We start from the raw sequence: 20,589 nt of genomic DNA, 5'->3' as shown, positions 1-20,589 counted from the left end.
CAACTTATTTGATCAACTACAAGGCTCGTCTGTTTATTCAAAGATTGACTTACGTTCCGGGTATCATCAAATGCGGGTGAAAGAAGATGATATTCCAAATACTGCTTTCAGAACACGTTACGGTCATTACGAGTTTATGGTCATGCCGTTTGGTTTAACTAATGCACCAGCTGTGTTCATGGACCTTATGAACCGAGTGTGTGGACCATACCTTGACAAGTTTGTCATTGTTTTCATTGATGACATACTTATTTACTCAAAGAATGACCAAGAACACGGTGAACATTTGAGAAAGGTGTTAGAAGTATTGAGGAAGGAAGAATTGTACGCTAAGTTTTCAAAGTGTGCATTTTGGTTGGAAGAAGTTCAATTCCTCGGTCACATAGTGAACAAAGAAGGTATTAAGGTGGATCCTGTAAAGATAGAAACTGTTGAAAAGTGGGAAACCCCAAAAACTCCGAAACACATACGCCAGTTTTTAGGACTAGCTGGTTACTACAGAAGGTTCATCCAAGACTTTTCCAGAATAGCAAAACCCTTGACTGCATTAACGCATAAAGGGAAGAAATTTGAATGGAATGATGAACAAGAGAAAGCGTTTCAGTTATTGAAGAAAAAGCTAACTACGGCACCTATATTGTCATTGCCTGAAGGGAATGATGATTTTGTGATTTATTGTGACGCATCAAAGCAAGGTCTCGGTTGTGTATTAATGCAACGGACGAAGGTGATTGCTTATGCGTCTAGACAATTGAAGATTCACGAACAAAATTATACAACGCATGATTTGGAATTAGGCGCGGTTGTTTTTGCATTAAAGACTTGGAGGCACTACTTATATGGGGTCAAAAGTATTATATATACCGACCACAAAAGTCTTCAACACATATTTAATCAGAAACAACTGAATATGAGGCAGCGTAGGTGGATTGAATTGTTGAATGATTATGACTTTGAGATTCGTTACCACCCGGGGAAGGCAAATGTGGTAGCCGATGCCTTGAGCAGGAAGGACAGAGAACCCATTCGAGTAAAATCTATGAATATAATGATTCATAATAACCTTACTACTCAAATAAAGGAGGCGCAACAAGGAGTTTTAAAAGAGGGAAATTTAAAGGATGAAATACCCAAAGGATCGGAGAAGCATCTTAATATTCGGGAAGACGGAACCCGGTATAGGGCTGAAAGGATTTGGGTACCAAAATTTGGAGATATGAGAGAAATGGTACTTAGAGAAGCTCATAAAACTAGATACTCAATACATCCTGGAACGGGGAAGATGTACAAGGATCTCAGGAAATATTTTTGGTGGCCGGGTATGAAAGCCGATGTTGCTAAATATGTAGGAGAATGTTTGACGTGTTCTAAGGTCAAAGCTGAGCATCAGAAACCATCAGGTCTACTTCAACAACCCGAAATCCCAGAATGGAAATGGGAAAACATTACCATGGATTTCATCACTAAATTGCCAAGGACTGCAAGTGGTTTTGATACTATTTGGGTAATAGTTGATCGTCTCACCAAATCAGCACACTTCCTGCCAATAAGAGAAGATGACAAGATGGAGAAGTTAGCACGACTGTATTTGAAGGAAGTCGTATCCAGACATGGAATACCAATCTCTATTATCTCTGATAGGGATGGCAGATTTATTTCAAGATTCTGGCAGACATTACAGCAAGCATTAGGAACTCGTCTAGACATGAGTACTGCCTATCATCCACAAACTGATGGGCAGAGCGAAAGGACGATACAAACGCTTGAAGACATGCTACGAGCATGTGTTATTGATTTCGGAAACAGTTGGGATCGACATCTACCATTAGCAGAATTTTCCTACAACAACAGCTACCATTCAAGCATTGAGATGGCGCCGTTTGAAGCACTTTATGGTAGAAAGTGCAGGTCTCCGATTTGTTGGAGTGAAGTGGGGGATAGACAGATTACGGGTCCGGAGATTATACAAGAAACTACCGAGAAGATCATCCAAATTCAACAACGGTTGAAAACCGCCCAAAGTCGACAAAAGAGCTACGCTGACATTAAAAGAAAAGATATAGAATTTGAAATTGGAGAGATGGTCATACTTAAAGTTGCACCTTGGAAAGGCGTTGTTCGATTTGGTAAACGAGGGAAATTAAATCCAAGGTATATTGGACCATTCAAGATTATTGATCGTGTCGGACCAGTAGCTTACCGACTTGAGTTACCTCAACAACTCGCGGCTGTACATAACACTTTCCATGTCTCGAATTTGAAGAAATGTTTTGCTAAAGAAGATCTCACTATTCCGTTAGATGAAATCCAAATCAACGAAAAACTTCAATTCATCGAAGAACCCGTCGAAATAATGGATCGTGAGGTTAAAAGACTTAAGCAAAACAAGATACCAATTGTTAAGGTTCGATGGAATGCTCGTAGAGGACCCAAGTTCACCTGGGAGCGTGAAGATCAGATGAAGAAGAAATACCCGCATCTATTTCCAGAGGATTCGTCAACACCTTCAACAGCTTAAAATTTCGGGACGAAATTTATTTAACGGGTAGGTACTGTAGTGACCCGAACTTTTCCATGTTTATATATATTAATTGAGATTGATATTTACATGATTAAATGTTTCCAACATGTTAAGCAATCAAACTTGTTAAGACTTGATTAATTAAAATATGTTTCATATAGACAATTGACCACCCAAGTTGACCGGTGATTCACGAACGTTAAAACTTGTAAAAACTATACGATGACATATATATGGTTATATATATAGTTAACATGTTTTTATTATAAGTATGTATCTCATTAGGTATTTTAACAATGAGTTATATACATAAAAATGAGACTATTAATTTAAGAAACTCGAAAACGATATATATAACGATTATCGTTATAACAACGTCTTACTAGGTACATATGAATCATATTAAGATATTGATACACTTGGTTAATTATGTTAAATGATAAGTAAATATATTATTAAGTGTATTAACAATGAAATACATATGTAAAAATAAGACTACTAACTTAATGATTTCGAAACGAGACATATATGTAACGATTATCGTTGTAATGACATTTAACTTTATATACATCATACTGAGATATATTATATATCATAATATCATGATGATATAACAAATTAACATCTCATTTGTTATAATAAACAATGGGTTAACAACATTCAACAAGATCATTAACCTAAAGGTTTCAAAACAACATTTACATGTAACGACTAACGATGACTTAACGACTCAGTTAAAATGTATATACATGTAGTGTTTTAATATGTATTCATACACTTTTGAAAGACTTCAAGACACTTATCAAAATACTTCTACTTAACAAAAATGCTTACAATTACATCCTCGTTCAGTTTCATCAACAATTCTACTCGTATGCACCCGTATTCGTACTCGTACAATACACAGCTTTTAGATGTATGTACTATTGGTATATACACTCCAATGATCAGCTCTTAGCAGCCCATGTGAGTCACCTAACACATGTGGGAACCATCATTTGGCAACTAGCATGAAATATCTCATAAAATTACAAAAATATGAGTAATCATTCATGACTTATTTACATGAAAACAAAATAACATATCCTTTATATCTAATCCATACACCAACGACCAAAAACACCTACAAACACTTTCATTCTTCAATTTTCTTCATCTAATTGATCTCTCTCAAGTTCTATCTTCAAGTTCTAAGTGTTCTTCATAAATTCTACAAGTTCTAGTTACATAAAATCAAGAATACTTTCAAGTTTGCTAGCTCACTTCCAATCTTGTAAGGTGATCATCCAACCTCAAGAAATCTTTGTTTCTTACAGTAGGTTATCATTCTAATACAAGGTAATAATCATATTCAAACTTTGGTTCAATTTCTATAACTATAACAATCTTATTTCAAGTGATGATCTTACTTGAACTTGTTTTCGTGTCGTGATTCTGCTTCAAGAACTTCGAGCCATCCAAGGATCCGTTGAAGCTAGATCCATTTTTCTCTTTTCCAGTAGGTTTATCCAAGGAACTTAAGGTAGTAATGATGTTCATAACATCATTCGATTCATACATATAAAGCTATCTTATTCGAAGGTTTAAACTTGTAATCACTAGAACATAGTTTAGTTAATTCTAAACTTGTTCGCAAACAAAAGTTAATCCTTCTAACTTGACTTTTAAAATCAACTAAACACATGTTCTATATCTATATGATATGCTAACTTAATGATTTAAAACCTGGAAACGCGAAAAACACCGTAAAACCGGATTTACGCCGTCGTAGTAACACCGCGGGCTGTTTTGGGTTAGTTAATTAAAAACTATGATAAACTTTGATTTTAAAGTTGTTATTCTGAGAAAATGATTTTTATTATGAACATGAAACTATATCCAAAAATTATGATTAAACTCAAAGTGGAAGTATGTTTTCTAAAATGGTCATCTAGACGTCGTTCTTTCGACTGAAATGACTACCTTTACAAAAACGACTTGTAACTTATTTTTCCGACTATAAACCTATACATTTCTGTTTAGATTCATAAAATAGAGTTCAATATGAAATCATAGCAATTTGATTCACTCAAAACGGATTTAAAATGAAGAAGTTATGGGTAAAACAAGATTGGATAATTTTTCTCATTTTAGCTACGTGAAAATTGGTAACAAATCTATTCCAACCATAACTTAATCAACTTTTATTGTATATTATGTAATCTTGAGATACCATAGACACGTATAAAATGTTTCGACCTATCATGTCGACACATCTATATATATTTCGGAACAACCATAGACACTCTATATGTGAATGTTGGAGTTAGCTATACAGGGTTGAGGTTGATTCCAAAATATATATAGTTTGAGTTGTGATCAATACTGAGATATGTATACACTGGGTCGTGGATTGATTCAAGATAATATTTATCGATTTATTTCTGTACATCTAACTGTGGACAACTAGTTGTAGGTTACTAACGAGGACAGCTGACTTAATAAACTTAAAACATCAAAATATATTAAAAGTGTTGTAAATATATTTTGAACATACTTTGATATATATCTATATATTGTTATAGGTTCGTGAATCAACCAGTGGCCAAGTCTTACTTCCCGACGAAGTAAAAATCTGTGAAAGTGAGTTATAGTCCCACTTTTAAAATCTAATATTTTTGGGATGAGAATACATGCAGGTTTTATAAATAATTTACAAAATAGACACAAGTACGTGAAACTACATTCTATGGTGGAATTATCGAAATCGAATATGCCCCTTTTTATTAAGTCTGGTAATCTAAGAATTAGGGAACAGACACCCTAATTGACGCGAATCCTAAAGATAGATCTATTGGGCTTAACAAACCCCATCCAAAGTACCGGATGCTTTAGTACTTCGAAATTTATATCATATCCGAAGGGTGTCCCGGAATGATGGGGATATTCTTATATATGCATCTTGTTAATGTAGGTTACCAGGTGTTCACCATATGAATGATTTTTATCTCTATGTATGGGATGTGTATTGAAATATGAAATCTTGTGGTCTATTATTATGATTTGATATATATAGGTTAAACCTATAACTCACCAACATTTTTGTTGACGTTTTAAGCATGTTTATTCTCAGGTGATTATTAAGAGCTTCCGCTGTCGCATACTTAAATAAGGACGAGATTTGGAGTCCATGCTTGTATGATATTGTGTAAAAACTGCATTCAAGAAACTTATTTTGTTGTAACATATTTGTATTGTAAACCATTATGTAATGGTCGTGTGTAAACAGGATATTTTAGATTATCATTATTTGATAATCTACGTAAAGCTTTTTAAAACCTTTATCTATGAAATAAAGGTTATGGTTTGTTTTAAAAATGAATGCAGTCTTTGAAAAACGTCTCATATAGAGGTCAAAACCTCGCAACGAAATCAATTAATATGGAACGTTTTTAATCAATAAGAACGGGACATTTCACTTACTCATTTCACTCTTTTATGATAGCTTCACTCGTACTCTTCACATAAATGAATTGTTTTATCCAAATTACTCGCTGATGATAAAACTCTAAATTTCAGCTTGTATGCGTCATGAAAACATACTTATTGTCAGCCATGACCATCCCACTCAAATTTCGGGATGAAATTTCTTTAACGGGTAGGTACTGTGACAACCCGAAAATTTTTGATCAAATTTAAACTTAATCTTTATATGTTTTCGGCACGATAAGCAAAATCTGTAATTTTGAAATCTCAAAAACTTTGAACTGTATTCATATATTCATTAACCCTGCGACTGCTCTCGATGATTCACGAACGATTATGTGTAAATAGATATGTATGAATATATATATATATATATATATATATATATATATATATATATATATATTTATATTTATATTTATATTTATATTTATATTTATATATTTTCTATATTTATATTTATATTTATATTTATATTTATATTTATATTTTATTTAATATATATATGTGTTTATATGTGTGTGTGTGTGTGTGTGTGTGTGTGTGTGTCATAATTATAAGTATTACAAATTTATATTTATAACTTATAATTTATAATTATAACTATATTAAAGTAAATAGAGAATATGTTATAAGCCATTCGGAATATACAATTTCTCGTGATTAAATCTCCACCAACAAAGCATTAATCATTTTTTGTATTTGGTTTTTATTCTTCTTAGCCGAAAGGCATAATAGTAATATTAACTTTTTATGTTTTCATCAATAGAATATCATTTTTATATTATCTGAAATATATATTTTTATTATCTAGCTAACCAATATTATTAATAACGAGCATTAACAGTCTTCGCATTACTGCGAAAAATAATTCTGTTATATTGTGACAACCCGGAAATTTCTGATCAAATTTAAACTTAATCTTTATATGTTTTTGACACGATAAGCAAAGTCTATAATGTTGAAATCTCAAAAACTTTGAACTGTATTCATATATTCATTAACCATGCGACTGCTCTCGATGATTCACGAGCGATTATGTGTAAATAGATATGTATATATATATATATATATATATATATATATATATATATATATATATATATATATATATATATATATATATATATATATATATATGTGTGTGTGTGTGTGTGTGTGTGTGTGTGTGTGTGTGTGAATATTAAATTTAGAAATATTAATAAAACATTTAACGATTTGGTTAATATGAAAAATAAGTAATGAAATCTATTATATGAATTGAAAACGTTAACAGAGTATTGGGTGTATAATACTTTACATGGACGTATTTCTTTCGATATAGTTATCGACGAAATTAAAAGATAGTATCAAATGATTGAGTTATCTGTTACATTGTGTTATGAGTACGGGTCTCTGTTGAGACGACCCGACCCAATCCATAGGGACGAATACAATAACATATGATTACATCGCGAGGTACTTGACCTCTAAATGATACATTTTACAAACATTGCATTCATTTTTAAAAGACAATCTTTCATTACATTGAAAGTTGACATGTATGCATACCATTTCATAATATCCAAACTATAAATGACCTAATCTGTCATTTACTTAATAATAATCTTTAATGAACTTCAACGACTCGAATGCAACATCTTTTGAAATATGTCATGAATGACTCCAAGTAATATCTTTAAAATGAGCTAATGCACAGCGGAAGATCTCTTTCAAACCTGAGAATAAACATGCTTTCAAGTGTCAACCAAAAGGTTGGTGAGTTCATCAGTTTATAGTAATCATTTCATTTTCATCATTTTAATAGACCACAAGATTTCATATTTCCAATTCTCATAAATAAACGTCCCATGCATAGAGACAAAAATATCATTCATATGGATTGAACACCTGGTAACCGACATTAACAATATGCATATAGAATATCCCCATCATTCCGGGATCCTCCTTCGGACATGATATAAATTTCGAAGTACTAAAGCATCCGGTACTTTGGATGGGGCTTGTTGGGCCCGATAGATCTATCTTTAGGATTCGCGTCAATTAGGGTGTCTGTTCCCTAATTCTTAGATTACCAGACTAAATAAAAAGGGGCATATTCGATTTCGATAATTCAACCATAGAATGTAGTTTCTCGTACTTGTGTCTATTTTGTAAATCATTTATAAAACCTGCATGTATTCTCATCCCAAAAATATTAGATTTTAAAAGTGGGACTATAACTCACTTTACCATTTTCCGAATACGGTTAATAATAAGGGTTACCTAATTCAAAGTGGACCTCCCAACAGATACTCTTAATCATAATTCAATGTATCCAATAATTCAATCATTTGATATTATCTTTTAATCTCGTCGATAAACTTACACCGAACAAATATGTTTATGTAACATATTATTCATTCAAAACCTTGATAGCATTTCCAAGTTCAAAAAAAAAAAAAAAAATAGATCTCATAGCTTATATTCATATTAACTAATCCGTTCAATGTTTTATTAATATATCTCAATTTAATAAGCTCACATGTATATGCATATATATTTATTTACACATAATTGTTCGTGAATCGTTAGGCATGGTCAAAGGGTATTTGATTAAATGAATATAGTTTCAAAACTTTTGGGACTCAACATTACAGATTTTGCTTATCGTGTCGGATATATATAAAGATTAAAGTTTAAATTTGTTCGGAAATTTCCGGGTCATCACATTACCTACCTGTTAAAAGAAATTTCGTCCCGAAATTTGATAGAGATTGTCATGGCTAACAGTAAGAATGTTATTATGACGAATGTAAACTGGTACATAGAGTTTTATCATCATCGAGTAATATAGATAACCCAATTTGATTATGCGAAGAGTATAAGTGAAGCTATCGCAAAGGAGTGAAAATGAATAAATGCAGGTTTGACTTAACCCAGCGGCGTAGTCAAGATTGATTTCCGAAATTTAAGGAATTTAGAAGAAATCTTCATATTAAGATTTGATTCTTCGGTAATTAAGGAGATTCAGATCTTCTTTGATTAAACGCAATAATCTGCTTCGATTGCTCTGCCGAAAATTTTCCTATAAATCCACCCTCTCCATTTCCTTACAACTCACACCTTCTATTCTTTCTTTCTCAATTCCTACTTTAAAGTATTCGTTAATATGCTCCATCCCATCCTGATCCTTGATATCCTCTTAACTTGCATATCTGTCATTCTTCTTTTTAATCTGCCACCAGAAGAATCTATTTACTTCTACTATACTCTTGGGTTTATAGTGTTTCTAGTTCTCCCATGTCTTTACATTGCTATATGCATCGATATATACGGGTTGTAATTTCCGAGTTGTTGTTAAATTTTACACCTTCCCTTATATTTTGATGTCCCTGCTTCTGTCTTCTATAGTCATCGTCATCCATAGTTAATGCTCTCTTCTATTTGCTGCGGTTTATACCCCGAATTTCTATTTCGGAGCTTTGTCCTTTCGTTTCTTCTTCTTGCGATTTAACATCTCTTGTAATGGTCCGAAATTCGTAGGTATAGATTTCAGAATGAACATAGTAATTGTTCTAAGAAGGTAAGGGTAATGGTAAATCCTGATTTGTTAAATTACCAGAATACCCCGAAAAAGACCGAATCATCAAGAAATAGTTCCTTGATATGTTTAGAGATTAAGTAGAATGTAAGAGTCGTGTAAATGGTACATGATGACGGTATATTCTGTGAATCATCACGTCCATTAGAAACTTAGCATGAATTACCGTAATATAATGACGTTGATCAAGTGTCATTATATTATACTAGCCCATGCATCAGTTCCCAACACCACTTCAAAAACATTCATATTCAAATTTTTCAGAATTTAGGAACTAACACAGTTTCTTTTATGTTGCAGATATTACGGAGAGATAAATGATACTTGATAAGAATAGTTGTGAAAATATCTCCAAAGATATGGAGAATATGTATAATGGAAGATACGAAGATATCTCATAATATTTAAGATATGATGATGATGAAGAATATCTGTCTGTGAAGGTTTAGAATAAGAAGTAAGGTGTTTGCTAACGAGTTCAGCGGGCACTGATTTATTTGGATTCTTTGAAGGCAGATTTAGTCCTTGTGATTTGTCCACTGCTTCCTTCATACTTTGCTCAATCCGTTTTTCAGTACCAAATCCTTTCTTTTTCTGAGCTTTACCAACTCACTATCTTTTATCATCAAACTTTTGACCGTTCAAACCATCTACCATTTTTATGTTTCCTCTGCATTTAGTGCTAATATCTGAATCTCTGGTTAGCAATCCGAGGTGGATTCAGAAGAATCGTGTTTTAGATGATTAAACGCTGGTGGTAATATGGTGGAATATGAAAGGTTCCCCAGTAATAATGAAGAAAGGCAACGTATCTAACAGGGTTATAATAAGACTGGTCCGACTGAAAAATCGAAGTTGACTTGCTGGAGCTGTGACAAAATTGGCTACTTTGAAAAGGAATCGAAATGTTGTTCTTGCTAGAAGAATTCAACGCAGGCACATGTTAGATTATGACTTTGGTTTCGAGAGTTTTTCAGGTACAAAACTTCAGGTAATGTGTGGTTGGATCATCATCTCGATTGTTCATTATTTGAAGTGTCTTCAGGAATTTCGAAGGGTTTTAAATGCAGATTGTCATAGTCAATATCCAAATGATGAATTCGTCCTGACTCCCGAATGATTTTCATATTCATCTGAGTGTTACGATTAAAAGTGATGTTCTATCACAGTTTTGAAGTCAAAGTATAGCTTTGAAAAGAAAAAAAATAAGGATCTAAGAATAATGATTTCGGTTGTATCTCGAGTTGAATTCTGAAATTCCCAAAATCAGAATATGTAATTAGATTCGAATGAGTATGGTTGTTTTGATTTCTATAGAAGAATTTATATTGGTTTAGTTGATGATTATTGAATCAGAATTGAAGAATGTAACATATTAATTGTGATTTTATATATCTCTCGGGTATTACCTACCCGTTAAAAAAAAAACTTCACAAATAATATTTTGAACAAGAATTCTCATTACAATCTTTATGAAAATATATGTGGGTATATTTTCTTCAGATGTAGTACAGATTCAATGAGTTAATATCATACTAAGCTCATTTGATTTTCGGATTGAATTAGAAATGAATTTTCTCTAAAATATTAGAGATTACATAATCTTTGCGAAGTATTTCACTAATGTAATCAATGCTTCAATATTTATATGTATTTCCTTAGTGAATCATGCTGATGCTCATAGAACTCTTGCTAACTTCGCAAGATACGAATATTGTTTTCCCGTAAATTTCGGGTATATCGAAGTGTATAATCAAACATGTTATTTAATGATACACTTGATTTATTATGAACCGGAGTTCATTAGATTGAAACAGAGATTGTGGTTAACGATGATTAAGTTGTTAATGAAGGATGTACATCATAGGATATTAGTAATATGAATTTAAACGAGTAGTATCTACTCTTTTTCAATTCATACTTAATAGCTTAATACAAAAAGATTTATTATAATTCCAGAATTCATATATATAAAATATATAATAATTCTTCAGAAGGAATGAGTTAATACTATATAACTCGTTGATACAACATATTCGTTGTTGATTGGTAACGATTTCCACATTGATTCTTGAACTGATGGGATTTGTGATGTCATAGGTGTTGCTGATTCTGACGATGCTGACGTTACTGACTATACTGGTGATGCTAACGGTACTGTTGCTGCTGATGATACTTCCGGTAATTGCTAGTGATGCTTGTATAACAAGTAAATCGCGCACCATCCTTGTTAGGGTTTCGATTCTTCCTTGACTCATTTTGGTTCACTCATCTGATTTAGGGTTAGGGTGGAAATAGATAATCTCTAAGACTTTAGAGATTACATAATCGCCGTAGAATATTCCTCCGATGAAGTTATGAATCAATACTTCATCGTTTGTTGTTGTTGGTACTCCGTGGTATCTATGATGCGTGTGATGTTGATATCCGAGGTATAGATTATGATGTTGAGGCGTGTGATGCGAATGTGATTGTTGATGATGGTAATGGTACTGTTGGTGTTAATGATGATGATACCGTTGATGCCGGTGATGCTGCTGATGTCTAGAGTATTGAGGTTTGCGATGTTGATGTTACTGGTGGTACTGATTATGCTGCTGGTGCTGCTGATGGTGTTTGTAATCCTTGCACCATAAGCTCCAAAGCCGTCACGCGTGCGCGAAGTTCGTTAACTTCTGCTAGTACACCGGGATGATTGTCGATTGGGATGAGCGGATAAATAAAATCTAGGATTTGATGTAGGATATAATCGTGACGAGATACTCTGGAAATGAGAGAGAAAATGGTTTCACGAACAGGTTCGCCGGTAAGTGCTTCAGGTTCATCGCCAATAGGGCAATTTGGTGGATGGAAAGGATCACCTTCTTCTTGTCTCCAATAATTGAGGAGGCTACGAACCCATCCCCATTTCATCCAGAATAGATGATGGCTGATTGGTTGATCCATTCCGGTCACACTGTTGTCAGAGCTCGAATGATACTCCATATCGGAAAAGCTATCGTACTCTGAGGAATTTGAACTGGTTGAGGGATCCATCTCGTATGATCAAGGGAATGAATTTTTAATATGAGATAGATTATAGGGGTTAGATTTGGTATTCTTCAATACATAATTTACATATGTATATATATTACCAAAATCCCATAAATTACGGAAGAATCTTTGAAAAATGTCATTCAAAGTTCACAGTAACAGATATGCCAGGATAAGATTTCGTCTATACACTATTATGCAATAAATGCAAGAAAACGCGTTTAGACTAAAGAGTAATAATCAGGTAATTTCTTAAGGATGGTAAGTAGATGATTTTCGACACAAAATGATAAGCAAAACTTTTGACATGCAGACACGGTCGAAGTCCAGACTCACTAATGCATCCTAACGACTTATCAGTTAGACACACTAATGCAGACCTGGTTCGCTAAGACCACCGCTCTGATACCACATGAGACGACCCGACCCAATCCATAGGGACGAATACAATAACATATGATTACATCGCGAGGTACTTGACCTCTAAATGATACATTTTACAAACATTGCATTCATTTTTAAAAGACAATCTTTCATTACATTGAAAGTTGACATGTATGCATACCATTTCATAATATCCAAACTATAAATGACCTAATCTGTCATTTACTTAATAATAATCTTTAATGAACTTCAACGACTCGAATGCAACATCTTTTGAAATATGTCATGAATGACTCCAAGTAATATCTTTAAAATGAGCTAATGCACAGCGGAAGATCTCTTTCAAACCTGAGAATAAACATGCTTTCAAGTGTCAACCAAAAGGTTGGTGAGTTCATCAGTTTATAGTAATCATTTCATTTTCATCATTTTAATAGACCACAAGATTTCATATTTCCAATTCTCATAAATAAACGTCCCATGCATAGAGACAAAAATATCATTCATATGGATTGAACACCTGGTAACCGACATTAACAATATGCATATAGAATATCCCCATCATTCCGGGATCCTCCTTCGGACATGATATAAATTTCGAAGTACTAAAGCATCCGGTACTTTGGATGGGGCTTGTTGGGCCCGATAGATCTATCTTTAGGATTCGCGTCAATTAGGGTGTCTGTTCCCTAATTCTTAGATTACCAGACTAAATAAAAAGGGGCATATTCGATTTCGATAATTCAACCATAGAATGTAGTTTCTCGTACTTGTGTCTATTTTGTAAATCATTTATAAAACCTGCATGTATTCTCATCCCAAAAATATTAGATTTTAAAAGTGGGACTATAACTCACTTTACCATTTTCCGAATACGGTTAATAATAAGGGTTACCTAATTCAAAGTGGACCTCCCAACAGATACTCTTAATCATAATTCAATGTATCCAATAATTCAATCATTTGATATTATCTTTTAATCTCGTCGATAAACTTACACCGAACAAATATGTTTATGTAACATATTATTCATTCAAAACCTTGATAGCATTTCCAAGTTCAAAAAAAAAAAAAAAAATAGATCTCATAGCTTATATTCATATTAACTAATCCGTTCAATGTTTTATTAATATATCTCAATTTAATAAGCTCACATGTATATGCATATATATTTATTTACACATAATTGTTCGTGAATCGTTAGGCATGGTCAAAGGGTATTTGATTAAATGAATATAGTTTCAAAACTTTTGGGACTCAACATTACAGATTTTGCTTATCGTGTCGGATATATATAAAGATTAAAGTTTAAATTTGTTCGGAAATTTCCGGGTCATCACATCTGTTGTGAGGTCCACTGTGATTAAAGAGATCATTTCATTTTTAACGATATTCGGAATAAATGGTAATGTGATTTACAAGTAAGAACAAAAGTGTCAAATAATGAGAATTGGACAAAAGTTAATGGAAGACTAAATTACATAATAATCAATTAGTGTCAAAACGCTTTTCGATATAATAGAACTTGATTATTTAAAATGCCTTTGATTAAATAATGTATATTGGTTGATAACTTACAACGTGTATTTAAAACGTGTTTACGTATATTAGATATATTTTCATTTCAAATTATTTAACAAACGATATTGTATTCGATTAGTAATTAGAATATTTGACAGGTTAGAGGGAACGCTAGTACATAAATGATTCATACCAATTTATGTTATATTATGAAAATGATTTTTAAATTATATAAACTCTGAAATATAATTAGTTTTGAAAAAAAAACTAAATATTATATAGATCTATAGGTATAAATTTATATTTCCAAATGAATATGTATATATATTTTACAAAGTGATAAAAATATAATATTACTTAATCGTAAAACGATTGCTTTAAAATAATATATTTAGATAAACAACGAGCCATTGATTTATAGAAGCAAATGACCACAACACTCAAATGAATAAGTTACACTTTGAGTAAGATAGTTTTTCATTGATTTGAGTCTTGTTATGTATAAAGGTACATTACACGAAACATAAAGTACCTGTTTTCTAAGCGTACGAAAATGCGTTCGAGAAACCGGAACCGGAACATAAGTCGAGTGACAACGTACGAGTCATCGGAACGAAAATTACAAATCAACTATGCACGAGAATATAATATAATATTTAATTAATTTTAAAGATTTAATATATTATATATTAAATAATATATTATGTGTACATGAAATGGTGTCGGTAGCTCCAATTCGTTCATGAGATGGTAAGGGTTAGTGGCTAACATCTATTTAAAACCGAACTCATTTCATTCTTTCATTCATTTCATGTTTTTCTCTATTACGGATTATCACTTATATTATTATTATTATTATTATTATTATTATTATTATTATTATTATTATTATTATTAATCTCATTATTATTATTATTATTAATATGAGTATTATTATTATTATACATAAAATACTACGATGAGGTCATGCGCGAGTTATTTCAAAACGGATTTTATGAGCGGGATAGAACTAAGAAAATTATGGGTTATAGCTTTGGAGGTTATGGGTATGGTTCATGGGAATTGTTCATGAGGTCAACCTAGTGTTTATCATCTCCGTTGCGTCTACGTACCTTTCCTGCAATATTAAATCACAATATTGATACGTGAGTACTCATAACTTAACTTTTATATATTATTAGTGTATCTCTGACTCGTGCTCGAGTATATAGGATTATGCATGCTTGAACGTTTGATATTGTCGTTAGATAGGTTATGCTGAATCCTGAATTAGATACATATGCTACTGAGATAATGTATATGATATGCATGTCGTTGGAAAGCTAGCGAAAAATTAAGAACTTTTCATTTAGAACTTGTGTGATTTCGATGAACGGATTAAAAGATATTGTTAATTGAATTATCTATGATTTCAAGTATTATTTTTAAAATGATTATTATTATTAGTATCGTCGTTATTATTATTATCTATTAATTATTGTTATTATTATTATTATTAAGTCGGGGATTAGTATTTTACACAAATATTATCAAAACTAAAACTTTAAGTTAGTGATAATAATAATTTCAACCAAAACATGTGTACGTTATAGGTACTAATAAACATTATTACATATAGTTACTTACATATATCATTAATAAACATATTATTAAAAATCATTATTATTTTAATTATTATCAAACTTAAAACATGTGTACGTATTTTGTTATATGTACACATATTACTCTATTATTACTATCATTAAGATTATTATTATTATTATTATTATTATTATTATTATTATTATTATTATTATTATTATTATTATTATTATTATTATTATTATTATTATTATTATTATTATTATTATTATTATCATTAAAATAGTTATTAGTATTATCATTAATATTATTAAAATATTTATTATTATTAGTATCATTATCATTAAAACTAATATTAGTATCATCTAATTGTTATGATTACTATTATTATCATTATTATGAATGCGATATGAAAAAGGACTAAAAGCTATTAAACAAATCGATTAGGAAATAATGAGTATAAGTATCATGATGAAATTAAAATATTGTAAGATATTGATTTGGATAAAAATATCGTTTTCATTATTTTTATCTTTATTATTATTATTATTAAAAGTATCATTAATATTAAAACTATCCTTTTTATTAAAATTATCATTTTTAATAGAAATATCATTGTTATTATAAAATATCATTGTTTTTATCATTTTAGTATTATTATTATTACAAAATAATACAATTTTTACTCATTATTATTATTATCAATATTATTTTATCAAATAAATATGTGATACAAAGATATTTTTATCACACATAATATAATTACATTAATAATACATATCACTATATTTTTATAATATTGAGTGAACTATATAAATTTTATTACTAAAGATATATAAAAGCATATTTTCATCATATATATAAATTTTATTTATTAATAAATGACTTGTATTATTTACTCTAATAAAATCTGATAAATATATTTAAATATATAAAACGACTATATTTAAGTTATATAATAAACATATATAGATTTTGAAAGTCATTTTGGGACAAGTTGACTTTTGTTGACTCATACATGATAATCTCGATCATTAGGATTGTGATACACTATGACCTGACCTAAATTGTTAGACAAATATTGACCAACATATAAATATATATACTTAATATAGGTTCGTGATTACGAGGCCAACCCTGCACTTGTTCAATGCCGTCATATGCATTATTGCTATGAAATACAGTATTGTGAGTTTCATTTGCTCCCTTTTTAAATGATTTTGCAATATATATTTTTGGGACTGAGAATACATGTGCTTTTATAAATGTTTTACGAAATAGACACAAGTAATCGAAATTACATTCTATGGTTGGATTATCGAATCGAATATCACCCCTTTTAGCTTGGTAGCCTAAGAATTAGGGAACAGACACCCTAATTGACGCGAATCCTAAAGGTAGATCTACGGGCACTAACTCCCCCCATACTGGAAAATGGTATGCTTTAGTACTTCCAGTTTATATTATAAAGATGGATTTCTGTTTTGGGGATATTCTATATGCATGATGTTAATGTCGGTTACCAGGTGTTCAATCCATATGAATGATTTTTAAACACTTGCGAGTGTATGATTATTGAATAAATGAAATCTTGTGGTCTATTAAAATAATGGAAATGATTGATTATGAACTCACCAATCTTTGGTGTAACGACCCTGGATTTTCCAACGTTTACTTATTAATATTTATTATTAATACTTATGATTTAATGAATGTATTTCTATACATTTACTTGTTACCATACATGAATTTTAATTCCCCGACACGTCTTTGTGACACATGAACTTTTAACGAATAATATTTTCGAATATTATTTACATTCATGATTAATTATTATTAATCATTTTAATTAACTAAGGTTATTAGTTAGTTACTTGGGCTTTAATTGGATTTTACTTGTTAATTACTTGAACTTGGGCCTTGTTATATTAATGGACTTAAAGAGCCCACCCTACACACACTTAATGGACTTATTAGCCCATTTTATTTATGTAATTATCACATTAAGATTTACCAAGATAAATAAACTTAGTAAGAATCTATTTACCATTTACTTGCACCTCATCCCCATGCATGCACCCTTAATTACCATCCTTCTAGTCAAAGAGCATGCAAGTATTAGTGGGCACCTCCCTCCCCCATTGGTGGTGGAAACTCACGGCCTCATGGCCTTGGGGAGAGGGGTTTGGCTTTCAAAATCTTGACTACATATTCCCACCATTCTACCTCTCCACCTTTACACACACTTACTAGCATTTTTCTCTCAAACTTCTTCTCTCATTCTTGCTCTCTACTTGTAAGTATCTTGGGCATTTTTCTTCTCTCCTTTCCTTGTAAAAACCGTGACACACACACACACATATCATCATCATTGTTTGTTGTTTACTTGTTCTTGTTATAGTTTACTTACTTGTTGTTATTACTTACTAGTTATCAAGAATCAAACTCTTTAGTTTATTCTTCACTTATCTTGTATTTACAAGAACATGCAAGAGCTTAAACTTTCTAGTTATGATCTACATTTAATGTTTTGAAAGATGAAAGTTCATGGTTGTAACTCATACTTGTAATTCATGTTTGTAAACTTAAAGTTTACATTATTAAAGATCAAACTTTGGTTGAATCTTTAAAAGTATGAAACCCATTGTGATGACCCGAAAATTTTTGACTTATTTAAACCAATTCTCTATACGATTTATTATTTTAACACACTAAACAAAGTCTGTTAGATTGAGTCTCAAAATTTTAGAACTGTTTCATATATACAATTACCTTTGATTACTCTCGACGATTCATGAACAATTATATGTATGTATATATATGTACAAGTAAAAACGACTTTCCTACAGTAAAACCCTATTTGCTACAGTAAAACACTATTTGCTACAGTAAACCACTATTTGCTACAGTAAAACACTATTTGCTACAGTGAAACCGTATTTTGCTACAGTGCTACAGTGAAAACGACTTTGCTACAGTGATTTGCTACAGTAACACTATTTGCTACAGTAAACACTATTTGCTACAGTAAACACTATTTGTTACTGTAAAACACTATGAGCCTAGGTCTGCTGGTTCTGAGAGATCACAAGCTGGTACTGATTCTACTGATATTGATCAGCAACCTTCTGTTGCTGCTCACTCATCTGAACCAGCTGATGATCAAGATGCTGTGTGTTCTACAACCAGCTATTTGATGAACCAGCATCCGATTGAGCAGATTATTTGCTACAGTAAAACACTATTTGCTACAGTAACACTATTTGATGTCGACAAACTACCAAACAAAAACAGAAAAGGCGGCCATGCGATCGCATGGCAAAAACACTGAAAACTCATGCGATCGCATGAGCTACAGTAAACGGAAAAGTAATATAAATACGCCTGTTTTGCTCGACGAATTATCACATATTTTTTTCTTCAGTAATAAAAATTTATATTTAAATTATAATTATAATTTTAAATTTAAGTTTAATAATAATAAAGTATATTCGAGGGTGTTTTAATTCGAGTTTTAAACCACTTTAAGCTAAGGAAATATTGGGTATTGTTCGGGGTATTGTTCTTGAATCCAAGGCCAACCATACAGTCGTCTACCATCATTACGTCTACGCAATTTGCCTACAATATTGAGTCTCAATATTGAACTGTGAGTTTATAGTCTCCCTTTTTAAATACTTTAAATATTTTTGGGCTGAGAATATATGCAATTTATTTTAAACGCGATAAGACACAAGTACATACTAAATTCTACACTGAGTTAAACCGAAAATCCCTTAGCTTTGGTAACTAGTAGCTGCCAGTACATAGGATATGGACTGGTGGGCGCGAATAATTGTATATGGATCCATAGGGCTTGACATCCCCGTCCGAGCTAGAGCACTAGCCTTTTAACGGACGTATGTTATTTGAGTTTAAGACACGTTGGTTTGCATGTATTAAAACGAATGGGGTAATTATCACTATAGCGTTAAGTTTAGTTACCAGGGTGCTCTGTTACGTAGAATCTATTGATAAACTTTTGATGAAATCTTGTGGTCTATCTTTATATATGTTTATGACTCGAGCAATTAAACCTATAACTCACCAACATTCGTGTTGACTTTTTAGCATGTTTTATTCTCAGGTCCTTAGAATGCTTCCGCTGTGATGTGCTTGTTGCCTGCATGGAGTCTCTCATGCTTTGTACAAAGTTTATTGCATTCAAAATAAAACTGCGTTGTGTAATAAATAATTGGACTGTGATGTCAACCTGTAAATTAAAGACTTATGTATTTCGGGATTTTGCTTATACCTAAGCACTCGCCCACATGTTTATAACTTTCTATGTTTAGAAAGTTACTTATTTTAATGAATGCAATATTTTATCAAAACGTATCATATAGAGGTCAAAACCTCACTGTGGAATCAATGATTAATGTGCCGCGTCAATAGCGATTTTGACGGGTCGTTACACCCATGAACTTACTACTTGTGTAATTAGTTTATTTCTTCATTTGTT

This window comes from Rutidosis leptorrhynchoides, chromosome 6, assembly GCF_046630445.1.
Source record: "Rutidosis leptorrhynchoides isolate AG116_Rl617_1_P2 chromosome 6, CSIRO_AGI_Rlap_v1, whole genome shotgun sequence".
In the NCBI taxonomy this organism is placed as follows: domain Eukaryota; kingdom Viridiplantae; phylum Streptophyta; class Magnoliopsida; order Asterales; family Asteraceae; genus Rutidosis; species Rutidosis leptorrhynchoides.
This window is presented reverse-complemented; position numbering follows the sequence as displayed.